The sequence below is a fragment of the Bactrocera tryoni genome, chromosome 3 (assembly GCF_016617805.1).
Source record: "Bactrocera tryoni isolate S06 chromosome 3, CSIRO_BtryS06_freeze2, whole genome shotgun sequence".
Classification (NCBI taxonomy): Eukaryota; Metazoa; Arthropoda; class Insecta; order Diptera; family Tephritidae; genus Bactrocera; species Bactrocera tryoni.
The window spans coordinates 51,549,966-51,566,656 of record NC_052501.1 but is presented as its reverse complement, the minus strand read 5'-3'; the positions used below and the strand labels follow the sequence as shown (position 1 = coordinate 51,566,656).

General features: G+C 37.6%; 1 pseudogene; it reads right to left on the bottom strand.

Annotated features, from left to right (window-relative positions):
- Positions 1–14,575: 14,575 nt before the first annotated feature.
- On the bottom strand, positions 14,576–14,777 carry LOC120773176 (annotated as a pseudogene).
- Positions 14,778–16,691: the final 1,914 nt, after the last annotated feature.

The window sequence follows — 16,691 nt, the reverse complement described above, 5'->3', positions numbered from 1 at the left end:
AATTTAGCTATGTCAACCAAACTCTATAGAGTCATTTCCTTTAGGAATTTCCATATACAATTCAAAAATCGAAGAAATCGGATAATAATCACGCCCACCTCCCATACAAAGGTTATGTTGGAAATCACTAAAAGTGCGTTAACCGACTAACAAAAAACGTCAGAAACACTAAATGTTACGGAATAAATGGCAGAAGGAAGCTCCACCCAGGCTTTTTTTAAAAATTGAAAATGGGCGTGGCGTCGCCCACTTATGGACCAAAGACCATATCTCAGGAACTACTCCACCGATTTCAATGAAATTCGGTATATAATACTTTCTTAATACCCTGATGACATGTACAAAATATGGGTGAAATCGGTTCACAACCACGCCTTCTTCCAATATAATGCCATTTTGAATTCCATCTGATGCCTTCTCTGTATAATATATATATACATTAGGAACCAATGGTTATATTAATGAAATCTCGATTATCACTTTATGATGCGAGAGTATAAAATGTTCGGTGACACCCGAACTTAGCCCTTCCTTACTTGTTTAACTATAAAACTGTCTCCTAAGTTAAATTTAATTTTTAACACTTGTTATGTTTTTAAGATATTTTTGGATTACTATAGCTACACAGAGTGTTAAACTGGTAAGAAAAGGGTCTGATTCGTACTGCAAAATATTGTACAACCTATGTATGTATATAGGCTAATTCCCTTCCATTTTTTATTGCACTCATTTCATCACCCAGTTATTCATCTGCTTCATCGACTTTGCCAGCTTCACCACCGCGCTTGGTTGCGCATCGTCGCGCTTAAGAAAATATGATTACGGATGCGGAAAGCACTTAAATTACGCATAACCTATCTATGTATATAAAAAAAATGAATTGTTGTACGTTAGTCTGATTAAAACTCGAGAACGGTTGGGCTGATTGAGGTGATTTTGGTTTTAAAATGTTTGTCGTAGTCCAGAGTAGGTCTACACGGTGAGCAAATAAGGAAAATTTCGAGTAAGATAGAGTAAGACGACAATTCCATTTCCCATATAAAAGTTGACTCTAATATATAAAAATAAGCCGGGTTTTCCTTCCTGACGCTATAACTCCAGAACGCATTAACCGATTTCCACGGTTTTGCATTCGTTAGAAAGGTCTCGGGCTCCGAGAGGTTTATAGCAAAGAAAATTCAGGAAAAATTTCAACAGAAAAGCGGGAAAATAGAAAAACAAAAAAAAATGTGTTGGTAAGCGCATAACTCAACAACGCCTGGACCAATTTGGCCAATTCTTTTTTCTAAATGTTCGTGGAGGTTCAAGGATGGTTTTTACGGCAAGAAAATTTCGAATAATTGCCGGAAAATCCCTAAACACAGCACTTTTCTTTTTCCCATACAAAAGAATGAATGTTTGTTTGTTAGTAACGCTAAGAGAACGGCTGTAGCAATCCTGATGAAATTTGCAGAGGTTGTTCGTTGCGGATCGGGGAAGGTTTGGAAATAAAAAGACTTTATGCTTTACATGAGGTAAAGTCTGAAAATTGGAAAATTCCAAAAAGTAACATTTTTCCATACACATTTTTTTCAATTTTTGTTTGTTTTGTTTTTCAATATTTTGATTTGTCAAATATTTGAATCATTCAATTTCGGTCGCATGCTTTTTTACTCCGGCTATTCAAAAGAAAAATTATTGAAAATTATTCAGTGAAAACTTTATGTTTCACGTAATGTGATCAATTACAGATTCAAATTTCTTCCGAAGCCACGAAGATGTATCGGTCGGTACATATATATGGTGCTGTTAGATGATGGATGTATTCTGTTGAGTAGCAAAAAAAAAGTTAGCCGCACGCACACATTCTTCTTTGGATGGTGGTTACACCAGATCAAACTGATGAACTCATTTCTGCGGAAATTCCTGATGCAGAGAAAGATACAGTATTATTCCAAGTGGTGAAAAACAATATGGTTCATGGACCTTGCGGACACCACAATCCCACTTCGGATTGTATGTCTGACAATATATGCACGAAACACTATCCAAGTGCTTTTCTTTCGGAAACTCAAACTAGAAATGATTGATATCCACTGTATAGGCGTCGCTCACCAGACGACAATGGCAGAACATTCAGCATTCACTTTAGAAGAATGAATATTGAAGTTGACAACACATGGATCGTATCATATTCGCCATTATTGTGTAATTCACATTCAAAACTCATATCAATGTTGAGTATTGCAGTTTGGTGTAATCGATAAAATACGTTTGTAATTACGTCACCAAAGGAAGCAACATGGCGGTTATTGGTCTTGAACGATACGATCGATATGTGAACTGCAATAAAGCGCTTTGTAGGATTTTTACTCTTGCAATTCATGAACGTTTTCCGACTGTTGTGCGTCTCGCAGGTAATTTGGAGAGTGTATTTCAACCCAGAGAATACAGTACAGCCAGTGTAAACACCGCCAGCAACAAAATTAACATTAACGAGTTTTTTCTCAACTTTCGTGAGTGATCCGTTTGCGAGAAAATTGCTCTATTCGGAAATACCTTGACATTACACCTGGAATGCATCGTCAAAGAAATAGTTTGCGCGAAAGGTGTGTTATCAACTAATGCATTAGGACGAATTTACACAATCCACTCGAAAAACAACGATTGTTTCTACCTTCGGTTGCTATTGATTAATGTACGCGGTTCAACTTTATTTGAGTCATTGGGTACTGAGAATGGTATGGTGTGTGCAAATTTTGGAGAAGTAAGACAGCAATTACAATTGCTGGAACATTTTAATCACTGGAATAAAAATGAAGTTCGCACACTTTTCGCTATAAACATTTCGACAAATCAGCCTTCAAATCCGCGTCAATTATGGGATACGAACAAAAATGACATTGCCGAAGACATTTTACATCGTAGTTCGATATCAATTCCATCTGTCGTTTATCAATTCACGAAAGATGAACTTATCACGAATGTTCGGAGATTGGCCAAATTATTGTAACTACGATTCCTTAAGTGCACGCGCAATGTTAGCTTCCAAAATACCGATGTTGTTGACTTAAACTGGAAGATTCAAAGTCAAATTCCGGGAGACTTGCGCTCATATAAATCGATCGATCGTCTTGACAATGAAGACGACGCCGTGAATTATCCAGTGGAATTTCTAAATTCTTTGGAGAGGTTTGGTATCTCACCGCAACATTTGCGTCTCAAAGTTGGATCTGTCGTTATTATGTTCCGCAATCTGCGATATCAAATACAAGGAGGCAGAATGCTTGATTCTACGAATTCCTTTGAGTTCTAACGATTTGCCATTTCAATTCAAACGTATTCCGTTTCGAGTGAAAATTGCGTTCGAGATGACAATCAACAGGACACAAGGATAGTCGCATAGTGTGTGGCATAAATTTGGAAATGTTATGTTTTTCACACGGTTAAATATACGTGGCGTGCTCACAAGTTGGAAAACCATCGTTTCTGTACATCGGACCAAAAACCAAAAAATGTTGTCAAAACACATAATTTCACGCAGGACAACGGCTGTGGGGTCAGAGAGCATTTCAATGAAACGGATAATTTGCGGACACGTATAACGCTTCGATTCAGTATTTACTTTGGATTCACTTTCATTTGCTGAAAGAAGTTCAACTAAACTGTTGTGAAATGAAATATAATTTTTCCTTTTCAAATATAAAACAAAAACATTTTTTTTATCTTTTAATCACCAAACGAAATGTTACATAAAACGAAGCAATTTGGTGGCGAAACGAAGATCGCCGGGTTTTCTAGTAGTTATAATAAAATTAAATTATTGCCTTACAGCAGCAGCGGCTCAGCCGAGCGCCAGAAGCCATTGAGGGATGCTGCAAAAAGGTACAGCACGAGAACAGATCGGCGAACTGTAAGCGGGCAAGCAACTGAAGCGCTTTCTAATGCGAAGACGCCAGCAGTGAGCATACACAGTTATTTGTTGTGTCAGTGAAGGATTGCCGGTCACTAACTACTTACATATTGTGCGGTGAAAGGCAGCACACCGGTGGCGGATGCGTAACATTTAATGGTGAAGAGCAATGCATAACTAAACGGCGACGCAGATGTCTCTACGTATATAATAAATATATAAAGCAAATATAAATTTCACAAATATCGTTTGTTTATATGTGAATATGTGAGTGTTAGCAGGAACTTACCCTTGCACCACTTCATGCATGCGAATCAAATGTGAAATATGTCTGCAAAACGAAAATGAAAGAAGAGCAGATATAAAATGAGATTTGCAAGGCGAACATAGATATATATTTTATTATACGTATATTTTATTACATACATTAATTGAAATTTTTTTATTACACATGGGGGTAATGCAGCACTTATGTACAAATATACTTCTGTTTTTTTCTTTTTACTTTTCTGTACTTCACTGTTTATTGGTTGGGAGGTTTACATATGTGTAAGTAAATACTTGCTTATAAAAAATACTTAACGTAGATTAGGACAACCGCTAAACAGCCTCTACCAATACCCATAAATATTTATATAGAAATGAGATAATTGCAATGATAATAGTGGACGATCTAGCAGTTATGGAAACTGCATGGAGTTAAAAAACAAACAAATATCGCAATCAAAAGAATGCGTTTCCATGTGGAAACAATTTATATAAATATGTAAAATGTTACTCCCAAATATCACATTCAGAAAATACGTTAAAATAAGTCAATTAACTTATAATCGGATATCTTTATGAAATTATATCAATGTCTCGCAAAATAAACATAGTTTTTATGATACTCTTTTTAATAGAAATTTCGACTGTTCATGGAACCAATGGCATTATTTTATTAATTTCCCTACCTACATCATAGATTAGTTTTTAACTTTTATTTTTTAAGCCAATATTAGTTTAGGCGAAAGAATTATTGTTTTGAAGTGTGTAATTTTAATCAATTCTATAATCATACAGGTACGATGAATATACAACCTTTTCCGTTTCTTGTACGCAATAAATAAAAATTGATGGAAGCGATCACATAACTAATTGTGTTCTCTTCAGAAAAGTGCATTTTAATTACCGTAATTGTATGGTATTTCATTATCTCCACTTACCATTACAACAACAAATAAGTTAAATATTAAATTTTCCCGTTACTCGCTGTGACGCTACTCAGAATTGGATTGTTGTGATAACTAGTTCAGGTGTTAAGTGAAAAATACACAACTTTAACCTCCACCTCATACATGAATATTACATAGGGTGCTTGAAAAAATTTTTTTGAATTTATGTGTGAATGTATGAGCGTGTGAGTATTACAGCTCAACGAAACAATATTTAAGCTACTAAATCATAATTATCCGTTCACCTTTCTGCACTTTTGCACTCTTCCTTAGAAAATGATGATACAATTGATGTAACGGTCGGGTGCTGCAAGTAGGTAGCAGTAAATTACCAGCGTAGCAAGTAACTGTATGAAACATATGTATGTGTTAGTACATACAACCGCTAATAAAGGCAGCCAGGGACTGTTTATGGGTAATACTATATATCTACATATGTGCGAGGTGTTTATTTGTGAAAATATGTTAGGTGTTTGTGTTGCACTTAAGAATATTAGAATGCGTTTGTGAGTCTGTATGTGCTGGTGGGTTCCCAAAGTAAAAAAGTTTACAAAAGCCATCATCGAAGGCATTTCTATAGCAGAGTTTCCACCGATTTTAAATTGTATTTCAATAAAATTGATCAAACTAAATCAACAAAGAATATTTACAGCTGAAAATGAGAAGGGTTAACAATAATCAAGGCATCAAAGTAAGTTTTTCTACGAAAAATTTCTCTTTGAAAAGTGCTGAGAGCTGTTGGAAAATTTTATTTGAAGAGAAAATAAATCTTTTGAAGTTAATAGGTCACGCTTTTTTGATTAAAATATAGTTTTTGCTTGCATAAACATGGTTTACTGGCTCGAATCTTTAAAAACAACACAACACATTTGCTTTAAAATTGTTTGCCCGGATACACTGGTTGGGGTTAGAATCCGAATTCACCTTTTTTACAAAGTGAGTGAGATTGGAGGATGGAGTCATGTGTAGAAGTTCGCGCAAGGGAACGCCATTCACTTGGTAGTGGCCAGAAACGATTCTTTTACACATAGCTCAAGCAGCTCACTACTTCCGGTCTTTGACCAAGTATCCTCTGGGTAGCCTAAGAACATCCGTTCGAAGGCGAGCTAGAGTGAAAGGCGAAACATCCCCTACATAGGGTTGTGCGCTGGGTGTGGGACCCGCCAAGTAAAAAACAATACCGATGAAAAGTAAGCGACAGCCTCGGATGAGGCTTTTGATGACGACCATGGCAAACGAAATAAGGACTACGATATAAGGGCATGCACCTGGAATGTCCGGACCCTTAATTGGGAAGGTGCCGCTGCCCAGCTGGTTGATGTCCTCGCGGAAATAAAGGCTGACATCACCGCCGTCCAAGAAATGCGATGGACGGGTCAAGGACTGAGACGAGTAGGTCCTTGAGACATTAACCACAGTGGCCTTATAAAGGAGCGCAAGTTTGGTGTTGGATTCGTGGTGGGAGAGAGACTTCGTCGCCGAGTACTATCATTCACTCCGGTGAATGAACGTCTAGCCACAATCCGCATCAAAGCGAGGTTCTTCAACATATCGCTGATTTGCGCCCACGCCCCGACGGAAGAGAAGGACGATGTGACCAAAGATGCCTTTTATGAGCGCTTGGAGCGCGCTTATGAGAGCTGCCGTCGCCACGATGTCAAAATCATGCTTGGCAACTTTAACGCCAGGGTGGGCAAAGAAGGTATCTTTGGCACTACGGTCGTTAAATTCAGCCTCTACGACGAAACATCCACAAATAGGTTGAGGCTGATTGACTTCGCCGGGGCCCGGAATATGGTTATCTGTAGTACAAGATTCCAGCATAAGAAAATTCATCAAGCCACCTGGCTGTCTCCGGATCGAAAAACTACCAACCAGATCGATCATGTTGTGATAGACGGAAGACACGTCTCCAGTATTTTAGATGTGCGCGCGCTCCGAGGTCTTAACATCGACTTGTAGCCAAAATTCGCACCCGCCTCTGTGCAGCAAAAAACGCACGATAACAAACACAAGGAAATTTCGACGTCGAGAAGCTGCAATCACAGCAGATAGACGAACGATTTTCTATTCGGCTTGCACTCCTGCTCTCTGAGAGCACGCGTCAACAACTCGGTATAAGGGAGCTGTGGGACGGCATTCCAAATTTACGTACAGCTGCAACCGAATCCATTGGTTTCCGGAAAGTGCAAAACAACAGCTGGTACGACGAGGAGTGCCGTGTCGCAGCGGAGAGAAAACAGGCTGCCTACCTCGCAACGTTACGATCGACCACAACACGTGCGGGATGGGATAGATACCGAGAGTTGAAAAGGGAAGCGAGACGAATTTGTGGACAGAAAAAGAAAGAGGCTGAAATGCGTGAGTACGAAGAGCTTGATAAGCTGGCCGACAGGGGTAATGCTCGAAAATTCTACGAAAAAATGCGGCGGCTTACAGAAGGTTTCGAGACCGGAGCATACTCTTGTCAGAGTGAGTGCATCAGCTTCTTTGTAAAATATGGTCGGATGAAAGCATGCCCAACAATTAGAATTTAAGTGTGCTATGCCCAATCCATAAAAAAGGTGACCCCACAATCTGCGCCAACTACCGTGGGATTAGCCTCCTCAACATCGCATATAATGTTCTATCGAGCGTATTGTGTGAAAGATTAAAGCCCACCGTCAACAAACTGATTGAACCTTATCAGTGTGGCTTCAGACCTGGAAAATCAACAACCGACCAGATATTCACCATGCGCCAAATCTTGAAAAAGACCCGTGAAAGAAGAATCGACACACACCACCTCTTCGTCGACTTCAAAGCTGCTTTCGACAGCACGAAAAGGAGCTGCCTTTATGCCGCGATGTCTGAATTTGGTATTCCCGCAAAACTAATACGGCTGTGTAAACTGACGTTGAGTAACACGAAAAGCTCCGTCCGAATCGGGAAGGACCTCTCCGAGCCATTCGATACCAAACGAGGTTTCAGACAAGGCGACTCCCTATCGTGCGACTTCTTCAACCTGCTTCTGGAGAAAATAGTTCGAGCTGCAGAACTAAACAGAGAAGGTACCATCTTCTATAAGAGTGTACAGCTGCTGGCGTATGCCGACGATATTGATATCATCGGCCTCAACACCCGCGCCGTTAGTTCTGCTTTCTCCAGGCTGGACAAGGAAGCACAGAAAATGGGTCTGGCAGTGAACGAGGGCAAAACGAAATATCTCCTGTCATCAAACAAACAGTCGTCGCACTCGCGACTTGGCTCTCACGTAACTGTTGACAGTCATAACTTTGAAGTTGTAGATAATTTCGTCTATTTAGGAACCAGCATTAACACCACCAACAATGTCACCCTGGAAATCCAATTCAGGATTGCTCTTGTCAACAGGTGCTACTTCGGACTGAGTAGGCAATTGAAAAGTAAAGTCCTCTCTCGACGAACAAAAGCTTAACTCTATAAGTCGCTCATAATTCCCGTCCTTCTGTATGGTGCAGAGGCTTGGGCGATGACAGCAACCGATGAGTCGACGTTACGAGTTTTCGAGAGAAAAATTCTGCGAAAAATTTATGGTCCTTTGCGCATTAGCCACGGCGAATATCGCATTCGATGGAACGATGAGCTGTACGAGATATACGACGACATTGACATAGTTCAGCGAATTAAAAGACAGCGGCTACGCTGGCTCGGTCATGTTGTCCGGATGGATGAAAACACTCCACCTCTGAAAGTATTCGACGCAGTACCCGCTGGGGGAAGCAGAGGAAGAGGAAGACCTCCACTCCGTTGGAAGGACCAAGTGGAGAAGGACCTGGCTACACTTGGAATATCCAATTGGCGCCACGAAGCGAAAAGAAGAAACGACTGGCGCGCTGTTGTTAACTCGGCTATAATCGCGTAAGCGGTGTCTACGCCAATTAAGAAGAAGAAGAGGGTGAGATTGTTAAAAAGATAAGCCCTTAGTAAATTGTGTAAAGTGAAAAACGTTATCTTCGGCTACACAGAAGTTAAAGTACCCTTCACCCTTGCATTAGATTTAGCAGTCATTTGACTGAATAAATTTAAAAATGAACCTGCCGTCAAATACTCTTTACGCTCCTACTATGCTTCGAAGGAATCTCTGTCAGTCATATTAGTAATTATATAGCTTTTAACGTTGCACATTGCTACTTTCCGTACCCTTTCTATAAATGTGATGGGAAAGAGAAGAAGAAGAAGGCTTTCTGGAACACACAACGTTACCTAGCCAGTGAGCAAAACGAAACCTCACACTTCAACTGGTGACAGCGCTTATACGAGCCGTACTTTATTGCATACACATCAGCGTCAATAATGTTGTTTATACCCTTATAAGTACAGTGTGGTGCAACTTGCACATTTGTTTTCATTCTGCTCACATAAATATATTTCGCTATATCTTTTCTCTAGTTCATCGCCAATATTCTTTGTTTCAGAAGCATTTTGTTTTGATTTGTGCTTAATCTCGGATATTCTCGTAAAGGAGCAAATTGGGGTTGGCGGTTCACTAACATAAGTGAGTGCAGTTTGTCTGCTTGGTTCATGAGTTGATTGCCTTTTTCACTTCAACTTGGCGGCAATCATCTTGTTGTGATGCTCTCACTGCAACTAACAAGCAATTTACCAAGCCACTTGGTAGAGATGCGGTGAAAAGGGACCAAAGCTGCACTTGTGCCAGTGGCATGAACAGTTCCGAAGAGCCGATTCCATATAACGCTTAAGCGGTTATCAGCGTGTCAGTCTTTTTGTGCGGCTGTGTTTTTTGGTGTGCGGTACTGGACTCTCATGAACCTCTGTCCCTAGTTGCTATGCTCTTCTTAATTTTACAAACGGAGGTGCGCCATATGACACTAGAGTACAGCTGGTGTTACCGTGGCTGCACGTAATGGTGTTTTGTTAAATCTACTTTTGGCGTTGTTGTTTTGTTTTCTTAAGCCCGCGGTTCTTATATTGCTGCGTGTTTTGCGCCTTAATAGAGTCGTAAATATTTATGAAAACTTGTTTTCACATTTTCATCTCTCCACTGCTTTGTACATGTGCAACGTGCAGATGATCCGCTCATGAATAACTAAGTGTTGCACGTGTACTATATTAACGAAATGTGACGCCCACAGATGACGGCTCCAGTATTACATATTCTCTAACGCGTACTTTACACTATCACTTGGTAGTAAGTTAGTACTATGAATGAGATTTGTATGAAATAGCTATCTGGAGGAATGGAGTACTGCTATTTGCAGGATATTAGCAAAAAATTTACAAGTACTTAGTTAGGGATGAAAGCTCTATGCTACGAAAGCAAATGCTAGCTTACATACATATACTAGTACGCATTTTACGATTTACACTAACTAGATTCTAGAAAATGTTGGCATTTAAAAGCTTCTTTTTCAGTGTGCACAAATTGGCAAATAAACGAAAAATTTATACCAATACCCTTAACAATTGGCTTAAAACCGTACACCGTTGTTATAAAATATGCGCAAAGTACTTGAACAAATATTTGAACTGTTTTCAAAGTTTTCGACCAAATTTGTGAATTTTTGAATAATACTTCACAACAAAGTATATATACTAGTATATCTTTTATTTTGCGAGAAATATTCTAAGAATCCAATCTTTGGACAAAAGTGCATCCACTAATTCTAGCCTTGTGGTTTACTTGAGGGAAAAGCGGTTGGAACCCATACCGTTGGAAAAATTGGTCAAATAAAACGAGGAGTATTTCGAAGCAGATTTCAGGTGAATTCGTCGACGAACTTTGTCTTAAACTTTTATTATAGAACAAAGAGATTCAGAAACTTTGTAGAGGTATTAATTTGACGATGAAGCTTTTGGTTATGCTCATGAATCCCGCAATTTCCCGCAAGTGGCTGTTTCTAGGACACCAATTTAATGTAGTGGGTGACGTCAATCTAACAATGAGCGAGTAAGAAAATAAAAAGTATTCGCATGAAAAACACGAAGAAGATGCACAGCAAGTAAAAGATAGTTTCTCTAATTGGTTTTGGTTATCATAATGATATTTGGAACAAAGCCGGAACCCTAGCTTAAGGAAAAAAGGCTTAAAGTCATACCGATTTGCGTGGTAGAATCTTCGATAGCTGAAGCGGTTTCTTTCTGATATATTCTGGGTAGAATTGAAAAAAAAAACAAGTAAGGAAGGGCTAAGTTCGTGTGTCACCGAACATTTTATATTCTCGCATGATAAAGTGATAATCGAGATTTCATTATCTGTCATTTACATAATTTTCAAATACCGTATTTATGTAAAGTTTTATTCCGCTATCATCATTGGTTCCTAATGTATATACTCGTATTATACAGAGAAGGCATCAGATGGAATTCAAAAACAGCGTTATATTGGAAGAAGGCGTGGTTGTGAACCGATTTCACCCATATACCGCACATGTCATCAGGGTGTTAAGAAAATATTATATACCGAATTTCATTGAAATCGGTGGAGTAGTTCCAGAGATATGGTTTTTGGTCCATAAGTGGGCGACGCCACACCCATTTTCAATTTAAAAAAAAGCCTGGGTGTAGCTTCCTTCTGCCATTTCTTCCGTAAAATTTAGTGTTTCTGGCGTTTTTTGTTAGCCGGTTAACGCACTTTTAGTGATTTTCGACATAACCTTTGTATGGGAGATGGGCGCGGTTATTATCCGATTTTTTCCATTTTTGAACTGTATATGGAAATGCCTGAAGGAAACGACTCTGTAGAGTTTGGTTGACATAGCTATAGTAGTTTCCGAGATATGTACAAAAAACATAGTAGGGGGCGGGGCCACGCCCACTTTTCCAAAAAAATTACGTTCAAATATGACCCTCCCTAATGCGATCCTTTGTGCCAAATTTCACTTTAATATCTTTATTTATGGCTTAGTTATGACACTTTATAAGTTTTCGGTTTCTGTCATTTTGTTTGCGTGGCAGTCGGCCGATATTGCCCATCTTCAAACTTAACCTTCTTATGGAGCCAATAAATACGTGTACCAAGTTCATCATCTCAATTTTTACTCAAGTTACAGCTTGCACGGACGGATAGACAGACATCCGGATTTCAACTCTACTCGTCACCCTGATCACTTCGGTATATATAATCCTATATCTGACTCTTTTAGTTTTATGACTTACAAACAACCGTTATGTGAACAAAACTATAATACTCTCCTTAGCAACTTTGTTGCGAGAGTATAAAAATACGTTAAAAGGTGAATTTTACTGAAGAAAGCTTGTCTCAAATTTTGCCAAGAAGAGGAGATAGTGCGAGAAATATTTTGTTCTGACTACATTTATACAAGTATGTCATTGCTTGCATTCAAGCTCCAGCTCCAATAGTGACTTTGTCTGGTTTATACATTGCTACTCTGCAAATATCACGAGGCAACTGTGCATATCAGGTCACTGTGTGGGCGTTAAATATATGTATGTATGCTTATATTAATATTTATAAACATAGTTGGCTTATATAAGATTTTATAGATTTATACAGCTTATGTATAGTACTTATGTGTCCCAATATGTATAACTGTAAAATATATGTACAAAGTGTATGACTAAACCAATATATATACTAAAGACATGTATACATTAAGGTTGCCGTTCTTTCTCAGTATGATTGTTTAGCAAATGCCCATTGAACTTTCAGTCTTTGCCATAAAAAAAAGGTGCGAGGAGTCCCTACGCGCGGATGAAGTTATACTTCTTAGTAATATTCCAAGAAATGCATATCATTTTGTATGAATGAAAACTAGAAAACTTTAATTCACATTTTATAAATTTATTATGCACATAAAATGACGAATAACGCAAAGTCTAAATGAAGGAACTTTGACTAGAACTTCGTTGCGGAAGAGAATATGCAGCGTAATCATCTCTCTTTTGTAGTCCATCAACACGCGTTGAAGGCCCAGCAGTTATCGGTGCGCGTTCAGAAATTGAAATCATATTTTCATCACTTATCAATATACTTATTACATGTGCGCACATTGACTTGCATGTTCATACATCCATATATACTTATATGTACATATATTTGCATACATTGCCAAACAAATAACGATTTCATTCATGAACGCAGGCACAAATTGCACAACTGATCTCGCTTCATTCATAAAAACAGAGGCCGTAACATCTCCCCGAGCATGCCTTGGCCAACAAGACGTCTTTTCGAGACGATGGCAAAAGCTAAAAGTCATAAATTGCACAACTTTCTGGTGCTTCTCGCAAAAATCTGCGTCGATATGTATTCACGATCATACGTATACATTAGGGTGATTCAAAAAAAATTTTTTTTTTTTTTTCAATTGGTACTCGCAAAAATAGGTTCCTAGACACCTCTAAGAAAGCCTCTCCAAATATGAGTTTTAATTGTCTGTTTTTCTATTTTTTCTTATTATCAGATAGAAAAATTTATATCTCGCTTCCAACTACTTGAAAAAATATTTTGTTAATTAGGTTTTGTAGGAAATTGAATGCTCTAAAATATGGTCTCTTATGATTTTTTTCGTAAACCCAACCGTTTAAAAGATATTAACGGTTGAAATTTGACTATTTTTGGAAAAATTCTTTTTCTTATTAATTTTATAACTCAATGAAAAAAAATATTATGAATGATGATACACATAGTTTTGTAGGAAATTTACTGCTCTATAAAAATGGTCTACTACGATATTTCGATTAAGTTAAGCGTTTACGAGATATTCATCGTCAAACATCAATGCATATTAGGGTGATTCAAAAAAAATTTTTTTTTTTCGTTTGGTACCCTGTAAAATGGGTTCCTAGACACCTCTAAGAAAGCCTCTCCAAAAATGTATTCATAATAATTTTTTTTCATTGAGTTATAAAATTAATAAGAAAAAAGAATTTTTCCAAAAAATAGTCAAATTTCAACCGTTAATATCTTTTAAACTTGATTGGGTTTATTGAAAATATCATAAGAGACCATATTTTAAACTTTCAATTTCCTACAAAACCTAATTAACTGAAAATATTTTTTCAAGTAGTTGGAAGCGAGATATAAATTTTTCTATCTGATAATAAGAAAAAATAGAAAACCGTTAGGTGGAGGACTTTCCCGTTACAATTAAAAACTCATATTTGGAGAGGCTTTCTTAGAGGTGTCTAGGAACCTATTTTTGCGAGTACCAATTGAAAAAAAAAAAAAAATTTTTTTGAATTTTCCTAGTATACATACATACATATTTACGTATGGTTGTAGGCGAAGCTGCTACAGCGGCAAGAGGTGACAATCGGCGGCCATTACTTTCCTTATGCCATAGAAATTATATTGCTACGAATATGGAAATGACAACGAAATAATGCAAATATGCATATTTCTAAAGGTCATTAATTTCTTTGAAGAACTGAAAAGAATGAATGATCCTGAGAAGTATACATAGTCTTAACTTTTCAACGGCCAACGCAGAGCATTTCATCCAAAAGGAATTTATTCATTAAAATCACCACTCAGAAGTCGTTTTATCCGTTGTAAGCGAACGATTTTCGAAGAACATCATTTCTAATATGCCACAAGACAAAATTAGAAATGAACTTCTTAAACCTCACGCTGTCAGACAAAACGATACACTTCGTCATTGCGGGTCGATTTCCAAAAAATGTAAATGAAGGCTAACCACAGAAATGATCCTGTAAAGTATAGCCTTAATTTTTCAACGGCCAACGCAGAGTATTTTAACCAAAATATACGCAAAATAGTTGAGAATTCGCAGAAATGAAAGACAAACGAAAGAAAAAGAAGCATAACTTCAATAATGCACAAGCATACAAACATACATATGCGCAGCAGCAGCAAGGAAAGAGGTAACAATCGGCAATCCATTGTATATTTCTTTCATGCATAACCAAACCATAATTAGGACAACGCAATACAAGCGTCAATGGTGTTGGTGGTAAGCGCTTGAAAAGTTACGACGAGCACGTAGGTCCGAATCCCAACAGAATTTATTTTTAATTGAATATGTCACCAACCAAAAATTTAAACATTGTTCTACAAAAACAACAACAGCATAAGAATGGCAACATTGTGTTGTTGGTAGAAAAGCCGAGCTGTGCCGAAAGAAACGAACAAACGATCGCCGATTGTCACCGCTTCGCTTGCTGCTCGAACATCTTCGCAGACAAGGTTGCGTAGATTTATATTGAGCAAGGTTGCGCAACCTGAATCTGTCGCAACCTTTTCCGAACTCGTATAAGAAGTATAACTTCAATAAGAACCGATCGTAAGCGACCTTGTCTAAATCATTATACAATTTTTTATATGGCATTATTTGTTCTTTTTCAATAATTTTCTTATCTCCAAAGCAAGTACATCTACGACTTTGAAAATACGGTATTCTAACAAAAAATTTTCCGCGCTGCAAAAAATTTTCGCAGACAAACATTTCCTCAAAAGTTATATGCAGTCAAATTTATGCTTCAAATATACAGTACACCATGTCGTATGAGTAACACAAAATTTATATATCGCTGGTATGAATGCTCAGGTTATTTGATGTATAACTTAACAGTGTATAACTTTTAAAGGAATTCAAAAAAATACTAAGAGCAACAATTTTTTTTATAACAATATGGTTTAGCGTAGTGTTTCATTTATTTGTTTAATATAAAATGCCGGAAATTGATTTAGACAAGGTTTAAATTGAAAATAAATAGCTTGTTTATGTTCGATCATTGCTTTTAAGGCAAAAACTGAAAAGAGCAACAATTAGCATCCGATGTATTTTAGACTTCTGCTTAGCAGTCTCTTCCACACTTCCACTTGGTTACTTTAAAATTTATAAGCGTTCAGGTGAGTGGCTCTCTACACCTTCTATATGAATATGTATGTATTAGAAAGCTTTTTTCATAGAAGGGTGAATATAAGGAAATCGTTTCAGGTAATGGGCGCGCTGAGAAGTTCTCAAATGTGTGTGTAAGTTTGTGCTTTATTTTTATTATTTTTCTCCTATTATTTAGTTGCTTCTATTCACATAGCACTCTTTTTTTAGCCCTTATTGTTGTTGTGCACTGTCTTGTTATGCTTTCGTGCAATTTTTTATGTATTTTTAAAATGAGCTCATCAAAACTAATTCTGTTGCATTCGCACACATACTTCCACACATTAAAATTTTAGCGTAGATATTTGTATGTGAGAGATGTTAAGCGTATTGTTCGCAAACCTTACAGTACAAGGGGCCTGGTGGAGAGTGAGGTAGATCTTGCAGAAAAACCGGAAAGAAGCTGCAGGCGTCAAGTTATTGAACTTGCCAGGTGAGTGTTATAATCCAAAAAATACATGCACATATGCATATGCATGTATGTGTACATGCGTTGCCGGTACGTGCATTCATTATGAATTCTTCACACACTCATACTTGTATACATGGGTGACCTATACGGCGCAAGAGTGCATTGAAACATTCGCATTCGTATATATGTAATAGTCTGTTAACCGATTTAAAAATTTTAAAGCTTTAAACCTAATTGCATTGGCCATATTAATTAATTTTTTCCATAACTCTTTGGTTTGTTTCTTACTTAAATTGATTTTAACCCTTTTCACCTCGAAGTAAAGATCT